The sequence below is a fragment of the Galeopterus variegatus genome, unplaced genomic scaffold, assembly GCF_000696425.1.
Source record: "Galeopterus variegatus unplaced genomic scaffold, G_variegatus-3.0.2 Scaffold480, whole genome shotgun sequence".
Lineage (NCBI taxonomy): Eukaryota > Metazoa > Chordata > Mammalia > Dermoptera > Cynocephalidae > Galeopterus > Galeopterus variegatus.
In genome coordinates, this window is record NW_007726591.1 from 54,148 (window position 1) to 65,261 (window position 11,114).

The following is an 11,114-nucleotide window of genomic DNA, read 5'->3' on the forward strand; positions in this document are numbered from 1 at the left end:
TTACAACTTGTGAAATTGTGCCTGTCCGTATTTTCTCATTACGCTGGGTGCAGGCTGCAGATGGAGCGTGCACGTTCTTTTTCCTTTCCTCCCCCTCTCCCCTCCTTCCATGGTCTCACTACTTCCTAGTTAAACCTTGTCTCAAGTTATCAACACTCTCTGGAGAGATAAGGCTCCTCTCACTTACAAGCTGTCACTAATAATCGAACTTTCAAGACTCCATCTCTAAGAGAGACTCCCCGAGCCACGCAGGTCACGAGAATTAACTGCCACCAGTCCTTGCAGAAAACTCGGCTCATCAATCTATAGCTTTCTCGTCATAATTAGAATAACGGCTTTGAAAATTTGGGCTGATGTTGACTTGGTCTCAGGCCGCAAAGAGCGCTGATTAAAATCTTGGTGTGAAAGTTAATGATAAGTGCTGGTGGCGTTGCCGTGGAGACGGGGACAAACAATTCCCTTGCTGTGACATTTTCAATGTCCTGGAGAAGAAAAACTGTCCTCTTTAGTGTGGCAGCGTATGAAGCTTATTTATGGCTACAGGGCTCGGTGGATTGATGACTGTCGTAACATACTGTCAAATCCTTTACTGACACATTCATTTTTTTGGAGCCCCTGGTGCAGCCGAAATAAAATAAAATAATAAAAACAAAACCAGAGGGAAAATTCTCCAGCAAACCATAGGCGGCCACCAGTGGACTTTCCTTTCTCTACAGGACCTCAGAATTAATAGACAAAAACACTTTGTCCTTCTTGACTCTGTCCAAGGAGAAAAAGTAGGCATAATTGGAAATCACTGAGTAAGAACAAGCAATATCGTGGCCCCCAGATCATTCTAGGAATGTTTATTATCAAAGTCAGCTATTTGTAAATATCAAAGATTGGCAACTATTACCAAGTATGTTCTTCCTACTGATCTTAGAGGATAATGTCTTAGGAATCTAAGGAAGGTTTTGAAAATTCTACCAGCCAAAAGGATAAACTGGCCTAGCCCCTGCCTCCATTGTACCGTATCCCAGCCATGGCAGCCATATCCAGGTTCAATATAGTGATATTAGTCTCTAAAATCCACGAGTAGCTTTCCAGTCTACAGAACAGGTCATGTGCACCACTTCCTCTGTCCTTCATCACACTGCAGAGCAAGCATCATAATCCCCATTTCATTTACGAAGAGGCTGAGGCTCGGCACGTTTAAGCACCATTCCCTGCAGGGACACAGCTAGTTAAGTAACGGAGCAGGAACCCCCAACCTAAATCTTTAGTAGTCACAACCAGTAACTACTCACTATTTCAGCCCAGGCACATGGCCCCATAGGTTCTGAACTACTTTAATGTGGGGTCTTGTTGAAAGCTCTTGGCTCCCGCGATGGAGTGGCTGCATTTCAGCAGCAGATAAAAAGACTCCTAGTGATTGCAGAGAGTCCATAAAGACTTCTTGAGGCTCTGGCATTTTTCTAGTTCCTTTCATTCAAGGATCCTAGTCATCATCATTATTACTGTTGTTGTTATTAATAATGATAATGAAATAAACTATGCAAATGTGGGGAATGGCTTTAGCCCTAAAACGCAGGCAGTAATGTGGTAATTTATCCAATAATGGAATCACAAAGTGATTTTATTTGCTTTTATGGCTTCTTTCTTTCAGAGGAGCTGGGCATCAATAATGGCGATAGTAATGAAATCAACTATGCAAATGTGGAAATCGTTTTTGCCCTAATATACCAATTTAGCCAGCGCAGGAAATTCAGCACAGTCTGATGTGCTTTCCAACACCCGGGAGCAAGGGCTTCAAAGCTGACCTGTGCTCAGTTACCCAGATGTCACGGCTAGTTTTCTAAGAGCAAGGCCCTGTCAATAACTGTTTAGTAATGGCCAAAACCTTCACTCCACAGTAAAAAAAAAAATTAGGAAATGTCCTCACTAAAATAAAGAGACGGATTTTAACATGAGAGTGAGATGTGTTGATTTTAACACAATTCATTTTCTAGGCAGAAACCCCCAAAAGGGCCCTGGGACAGGCAAAGGCTGGCTGGAATCAGCACCTCAAGCAGACTTTTCACCATAGTCTAGAAGGCCATCAATGGGATTGATGCCCGCTGCCAGATTCCCCCTTCTAACTGCCCCTGATCTGGACTCAGTGAGGCATTTCTCTGGCTAGGTGGTGGGAGCTCTGAAGGGGACCAGGGAAGTTCCAAAGGAGGCAGCCTTCCAAATAGCCACCGGGGTAGCTAGAGCAGGTCACCTCCTCAGCCCTGGATTTGCACTGCTCACTTCCACACAATCTGTAACACTCGCTGCCGTGATAAGGAAGAGAAAAATCACACACAGAACAGGATACAGACCCGGAAAGCCAAGAACTTTGAACAGATCTCTCTCTAGTATTGATTAATAAATTACAAACTTGAAAAGCCCATGAGATCCTTGAAGGCTTTACTTTTCTTTGTGTCCCCAGGGCTTGGCACAGTAAATGCCCAATAAGGGATGAATAAATGAAGAAAGAAATAAACAAAAAGAAAAAGAAAAAATATGTAGATTTCATAGAAAGAGCTCTAGATGCATATATTCAAATGCCCGGAAGCAAAGAATATGCACGGCCGGTGCAGCTCTCAGACCTAAGTAACCAGAGCCCATCCCTCACCCCTACCCAGGCCGAGAGCTTTGGAGGCCCCAATCCCGGCCCTCCTTATCTGTCTCCACCACTATAGGATTAGGAGTCCAGGGGCCAAGGGCATTTCCAACATGGAACCTATTAACTGTTAGTAGACCCTGTTATGGAAACCCAGGACCCCAAGTTTCCTTCTCAAACAGTCCTGAGCTTCTTCCAGAGCCTGCAAAGACCTCTTCCTTGGGTCCTACCTCTCAATAATGCATGGTTCCACCAGGATGTGCACCCCTAAGACCAAGAGGTAGCCAAGGAGCAGATGTGGGGAGATGGAGGATGGATGGGCAAGCTGTGTGCCCATGTGCATGTGTGCAGAGGCCTCTTATGGTAGAGAATGGGGTCGGGGGCAGAAAGAGAAAGGCAGTGAGCATCAGGCAAGGGGCCTCATTTGGACTCTCACCCTGAGTCCCACAAATGCTATGGATGGACATGTGTATGGGTATTCATGTCCACCCTCTCCTTCTATTTAATTTGTTTGCTGTCAGTATGGGTCAAACCCTGGGGCTGGTGAGGGAAACCTGCAATAGGGATGGACATGTGTATGGGTATTCATGTCCACCCTCTCCTTCCATTTAATTTGTTTGCTGTCAGTATGGGTCAAACCCTGGGGCTGGTGAGGGAAACCTGCAATATGAGAAAACACAATTACATCCTCACTCTTTGACTGGCTGATGACTTGGGAGGGAAGAAAAGGACCACATGAAAAACCTCGGGTTCTAAACAGATTGTCAATATTTAAATAAACAAATAAATAAATAAATAAGAAACTCCGGCAGTCAGTTCTAATTAATTCATGGCAATCAGCTTCTCTTGTTCTATTAGTTACCATTACAGCAACACACTCTTGAACAAAATACCAGAAGCCTTCATTAGAATCATTAACATAATTTGATAACTGATGGTATTTGATTTCTGACTTTTGCACTTTGACTTGAAGCTTGATGCAAGATGTAATCTCATTCATTGTCTGGAGTTTTTTCTTTTCCCCCCATGAACACTTCATATGACATTTCTTTGTTAACTGTAATTAATGTTCACATTTGTCACAAGTTGTATTATTTGGAAAAGCAGCCGTGATGATAAAAGATGTGACAAAGACACACACATGTCTTCTTATCCAGAATGGCTTTATCCTCATTTGGGTTTGGGGGGAAAATAAATGAAATAAGTCAAGCATGTATTTGTTTTCACAGTCAGGATGGATTGTTTAAAGTGATGCCTCTTGGAGAAACCAATGCAATTAGCTTTCTTAGAAAAAGAAAGTGTCATTAAGGCATGACTGAAATCTAAAAAAGACAAGGAAATCTGAATTGAGGTTGAGCAAGTGAGGCTGTAAATCTGCCTCACTCTCATTGATGGCAGGAGCTGGAGCACAAAGGCTGCTCCCAGACCACTAGGGTGCAAGGCAACTCACACAGAGGTAGAAACAATCTCCATCTCTCTCCCTCTCTCTTTCTTTTCTCCTTCTCCATCTTCACCTCTATCTCCATCTCCTTCTCCCCTTTTTTCATTATCTTGAATTTTCTGCTGTTGATGGATGGAAGAGATTTCTAGGCTGGCTTTATGTAGAGAATCAAATATTCCTAGCCAAGAACTACTACCTTTTTGGCTTGAATGTCTGGCACCACGTATAGGGGAATCTCTAGACAAATATGCTTATCAGGTAGGTACCTTCTCAATCAGCAAACACATAACTACAGGTCTTATGTAGTAGGCCTTTATGATCTGTTAGGGCATAAGGTAGGTAGGCTACAGCGTTCTTTTTGTTTAAAAAAAAAAAGTGGAGGGCACAGAGGGAAAACATGTCCCAAGAAACCTAAAATGCCCATTCGGATTCAGAGTTGGAGTGGATCTGCAGTGATTTCCACTCTGTGCTAGTCCATCACGGATACAGGAAGAGCTGCCTGTGTGCCCAAACCTCCCCGGGCATACACTGCATGAGTGGTGCACACTGTGTCCGCATCACTGCAAGGGGGCCCAAGTCAATCTCTTCTTTCTTGTGCCCTTGCCTTCCCTTCCCCCAACCTAGTCTCAAAGGGGTTTCCTCCATCATGTACTAATGGTCTGCAATTTATTTTAAAGAGGCTATTTTGATCCTCAAGAAGTACTTAGGGGAGCCCAGAACCATAAACACCTCCTTTTTAAAAAATTTGTTTCCTTTTTCCCAGCCTGTAATTTAACTCCGACTGGCACCATTCAAATCAAGTGTTCCAAGCACAGACTCCCATCAAGTCAGCTCCAACTTGGAGCACATTTTTACAACCAAGTTAGAAATCCCTTAAAACAAGGTTTTCGGAGGGAAACGTTTGACAGACTTAACTCTGTGGTGCAAATATGTCACGATGACACAGCAATTAGTTATTCAAAATGTGGGAAGGGATTACAAGCTTTTTCAAGTCGTTTCATAAATATGTCCTCTTTTGGTATACAATCAGTAATTATACCATTCTTACTCAACTGTAAACTTCCTGGGTATGATTTATTCACGATGACACAGCAATTAGTTATTCAAAATGTGGGAAGGGATTACAAGCTTTTTCAAGTCGTTTCATAAATATGTCCTCTTCTGGTATACAATCAGTAATTATACCATTCTTACTCAACTGTAAACTTCCTGGGTATGATTTATATCTCATTGAAATCAACACAAAAGTATTTGTTTTCTCAAAGGAAGAGCCCCAGCTCTAATCTCCAAGGCTCACACACATCAAAGCTCAAGAACTACTGTTCTGCCTCACCAATGTAAATAAAATCAATACAAATATTTATGCAAATTAACAGAGAGGGTCTGTCAAGAAACATTTATCTTCTAGACCTGACATGGATTTGCATAATGCTCCCCTAAGAACATTCCTGCAAGATAGTTGAGTCAATTGGACAGGAAGATGAAACCAAAGACAGTTCTCCTGGACTCTGTCCTCATCCCTGCAGAACCAGTACCCTGGGGATGTGGCAAGTCTATGGTGAATCAGACTGTAGTCAGTCACCATCAGAAGGAAAGTGAAAAGGAAGACAGCTCTGGCTGAATGGATGCTCTTAGCTGCTATTCTACAGACGCTGGGTGTTGGCCTTGCACATAACAGTTCTCCAGTAACTGTCCATGGACTGGCCATACAGGTGAACAGAAAAGACAGGTTTACATTGTAGCTCTAGGATTAAGACAAGCTACAAGAAAACCTTCCCAACACTAGCACACTTGAAGAATTTGAGTCTCTGTCTTTACACACACACAGGGCATATCTCTGTCCCAGAACTCAACACATTTCATAGAAATGATTCATTTCAATGTCTGTCTCTTCTACTGGATTATAAACTTTTTCATGGCTAGACTTACCCTGGCACCATGTCAGATAAGAAATGTTTGCTGAAGATTCTGAACAAAGCACCTCTTCTAGAAAAAGAAGCACCCAGTTTTTTTGAGAGGATTGGAGCTCCTGAAGTATTGGCCTATAATCAAAAATCTGACCTTCCTCAATATTCTTCTCTGTATTTGAATATTTTACTACAAGTGATAAGTCCAAGCATCACACATTTGAACCAGACTAAAGCCCAAGCTGCAGGAGGGCACATCATTTTGTCCATCTCTATGTAACCAATGCCCAGCATAGGGCCAGGCATATAGTATGTCCTCATAAATGCTTCCTGTGTAGAAAGATGCATGGATGGACAATTTTAGCATTGCTTAAATGTCAACATTCTCAAAGGTATTTCCACATTTGGCCCTCAATATTGTTCGAAAATCCCACCATAAGAGTTGTACTTCATGGTCAAGGCCCTGGACCAGCAGACTCCCATTTAAGATTAACTCGTGAACTGACCAAGCCTACCAGTAAATCGCCTCCTAGCATTATCTATGAATTATTCTGTAACTTGGCATATATTTTCCCATAGAGCATAGTCAGGCTACAGAGTGGCCCACAAAGCATTTTATCTTAGACATCTTTTGAGTTTTGGACAATCCAAAACCTGAATTCTGTCTATTTTTGCCCTCATTTTGGGGAATTCTCCATTACATGTGATCTTGATCTTAAAGTGGGTAGTGCCTCCCTAGCAGTCAAAGCATTGGCAAGTACCCCAGCTTAGTTCTTTGAATTTTCCCACCTGAACTTGGCATCAAGAACAAGTAAGACAAAGACAGAGGGCTGGCGAGAATTCAGTATCAAGCACCAGGGCAGAGGTTCCCGCTTGCAGAAAGGCATTTTGTTTCCTCTTTCTAGAACTTCTGGACCAGCTTTTCAACCTCCAGTCAGTTATGAGAACTTCTAATACCATTCTGATGGATTTTTTTTTTAATTAGGAGAGCAAGAGGTAATTTCTTTGTTTGCAACCAAGAGTCTTTGTACTGTTACACCCATGGACTGAGATCAAATGGGACATGCCTTGAAAAGTAGTAGGAAGAAGTATTCTAGTAAAACTGATTCATAAATAATACAAATCCCATAACCAAGAAAAGATTTTACTTTTCTTTGAATGAGTGCTTAATTAGAAGTAGAAGTCCACCCTTAGCTGTTCCATTATTCTGCCCCAAATGACCTATGTTACCACTGACAAATTTTTTAATCACTTTAGCCTCAGTTTCCCAAGCTATAAAATGAAAGGACTGATTAGATGATCCCTAAAGTTCCTTAAAAGTCAAGCATATTATAAATCTAAAATTTGTGAAGGTGAGGAGTAAATACTTTAGGACCAGGAGGTGTTCTCTAGGACTTTTTTCAATTCAGAAATTGCTAAGCACCTCTAATCTCCTACCTTAACCTTCCCCAAACATCAGAAGAACAACCTTCCACAAGGTTGGGACCCTAGACTATGATCTTGATTAGAAAATGAAAGGAAAGAACCCTATAATGTTAAAGGCCTAATTAACTTTGTCATTAAATCAAACTCTTCAACTTAACCTTTGGTTCTAGGGAAAAAATTGTTGATAGAAAATTCGGCTACTCATTGGAGAGCCATTACCCATTCCGAGAGGCATATTTAAGCTTATTATTACGCCAAACACATAGCTTGATACTCTTGTTATACATGGCTGGAGAATGGCCACCAGTTCAGAGCAGGGCTGGGTGTCTGCTAATGTTGAATACATTTCAGCTTTTCTAAGGTAAGACTTTAATTTCAGAGATTTATAACCGTGTAAATCTGCCCTGAACAGAAGCCTGACACAAAATTACTTTGCCCAGTAGCAATTTTTTAAAGTTTTGGATTAAGTGCCTTTTATTCAACTTTACAACCAAAAAAAAAAAAAAAAATGAAACAAAGCAACTCACCAGAAGATCTGACTTTAGGCTACAAATATTCACACACGCACACGCACATATACACACAAATGCATGCTTCCAGAGTTAGTGCTGTTATCTCTCGGCTCCTTGTAAAGCAGGGTCCATGCCTCAGTATGGGTCCCAGCAAGGGAGAACAGGTGTGGATAAATATTCAATAAGAAGACTGATGTTAGGCATTCACAGCCCAATATGATTTCTGTAACCAATGGGCTAGGCCTTTTACGTGAAATCTCACCTACAAGTAACATCCAAGCATCATGGTCACTTTGCTCAGTGAATTTGTGTTTGGGAGACAGCAGGGCCTACTTATGCAGGCATATTCTCAACAGTTAAATAGGATTCAACAAGGAGGACACCAAGGCCCACAGGTCCCTAGTACACACCAGGGACAACCAGAAGGACTTAAGTGTTTCAGAGGCAGGAGGCAATGAAGAGAGGGAAACCATAATTAAAAGAAAAGACAAGACAAGGAGGACACCAAGGCCCACAGGTCCCTAGTACACACCAGGGACAACCAGAAGGACTAAGTGTTTCAGAGGCAGGAGGCAATGAAGAGAGGGAAACCATAATTAAAAGAAAAGACAAGTTTTATATCATCAATAAACAACCAAGTATTCTAGGTTCTATTCTAAGTGCTTTATACATATTAACTTGCATAACCACACGAGTTAGGTAATGCTGTTTTCCTGATTTTCAGATGAGAAACTAGTTAAGCAAATGACCCCAAATCATATAGCTAGCAGATGACAGATCCAGAATTGGAATCCTCACAGCTCCTGTTTGTGCTGTACCCACCAATGCCAAAGTATTATCTCCAAAATACTGATCTCACTGTTGTGTTCCAAAGCCCATGAATGACTGTAATAATGAAAATCATAATAGTAATAACAGCTGGTATTAATGGAATATGTATTTGGCATGTACTTTACATCCACTTTCTATCTATTATCTTAATCTCTGCAACATTCTGATGAGGGTGATGCTTTTATAATCCTCAACATACAGACAGAAAAACTGACAGGCAGAGGTTACGCAAACTGCCCAAGGTCACAGGTTGGTAAGGAGAGGACCCTATCTACATACAACTGTCTGACTCCAAAGCCAATGCTCTATCCACTTTACAATACTCAGGTAATATCCATGTTTTTAGCAGAGTACACACAGGGCCATCATAGTAGCAATTTCCTATGCTATCTCTTCTCCCATGTTCTGAATGAACATAGACCTGCTATCTCAGAAAGGCTTCTCTGCCTGCCTTTGTGTGCCATTTTAAACCCTGCTCAATTCCTTCATGCAGAGCGCTCTTCCCCACTGGGGATTTTCCTAAGCATGCTCAAGGCATTCCAACGTCATACAGCACTTGAAGTTCGCACTTCATATCGTGTATATAAGTTTCCATTTCCACTTACCACTGCCAAAGTCCTAGGAGTTGTAAGAGCCTATAGCAGAGTGGTTAAAACTCGTATTCTGGAAACAAGCAGTCTGATTTGAATCCTGACTCTGACACTGCTAGCTGTGTGACCTTGGACAAGTTACTTCCCTGTACTTTGGCTTCCTCATCTGTAAAATGGGCATTCTATGAGTACCTATGCCACAGGGATTTTGTGAAGACAATACGTGTAAAGGATTTAAGATGCCTTATGGCACATAGTGAGGGCTCAACCAATATATGTTTTTTTGGTTGGTGATGGCGTTCTAGGAAAGTGTTTTGGTCTTAGCTAACCTCTATGTCCAGGTACCCTCTGCCTGAATCTATCCAGCACCAGATAGCCAGATTCATCTTAAAACACCACGTTCTTTATGTTGCTCATTGGCTCCAACCTGCCCATCATCCAGTAAATAAAGTCCAAACACTCACTATTGAAAGTGATCACATAAAGGCTGGTGGTAACCACAGGCTTTCCCTGTAGCTTTCAGGAAACAATTCAATATCCTCTCCAGGACTTCAGGTTCTTCTGAAAGCTGCTCCTTTCCCACTGGATTTTCACTTATTTTCCAAACAATTCCTCCCCTCCAGGCCAGCAAGCAACAGTCACTGTAGCAAAAGTCTTGCAGTACTGCTCTTCTCGTGGCATTCCTGCATCTTTCTTATGCCAGGGTACAATTCCCACCTCCATCTATACACCCAAAACCTACCCATCCTTCCAAAGCAGTGGCTCTTAAGCCTCAGTGTGTATCAGAATCAGCGGGGGGGCTTTTAAACACATAAATGTCCAATGGGCCTGGGGTGGGGCTCAGGAATACTAGTTTTCAACAGCTCTCCAGGTGATTCTGATGTATAGCCAAAAGGTTCACACATCCTCATGATGACTGGAAGCTCTGTCACTTGTCCTGCTTTCAAATTAATATTAAGCATTATTCTGGGTTTGTTTATTTGTTTGTTTGTTTGTTTTGTATTTCACACAAATATACCATCTCTCTACTAGACCAGATAATCTTTCAGGGCAGGAAATACATCTCATCTGTTTATAAATACTGGGGCCAATGTCATGCCCCCTTCTCCTGGGTAGTTGTACATATTTTTGATATGGGTTTTAGCCTTGACTCTCTGGAGAACATAATTTCGCAGCAGGTGGAGATGAATGACAAATATTTTGGTATCCTCTATGTGCCCAGCACCCACTAAGCACTCAGTAACTACCTAGGAGGTCAACTGGCAAACAGTGGGTGCTCAGTAGCTGCTGGAAGACTGCATAACTAGATCACTAAGAAGCCAACGTACATGTTGTCCCAATACACACATTGTACAAACAACATCAATAACCTAATTTCCATTACATGAGTTCAATTCATTGAAACTTTATTGAGAACCAGTGATCAGGTACTATAAGGAATTGGCGATCTTGAGGTACAATGGTGGTGGATGCTTAATTTTATCAGGCCTATATGACATCTCACCATTATCCAAAAGTCTGTGCTGTTCAGTTCCTCTCCACTGGGGCTTCACCTCTCTGTCACCCACAGCACTCCAAGTGGGGCTCAGAGCAGTCTCACTAGATGAGCTTAGGCTCCCCGCAAATCTTCACAAATGAGGAATGCTTTAAAGGTTAAGAACTTATCTGTGATCCTTTATGCCCCTGAAAAGCAAACTAATCCAGGACTAGTGAGTCGGGCCATGGAAATGGTCTGCGATCTGACCAGAAACTTCCTTCTACGTTGGCCACAGGTGCCAGAGG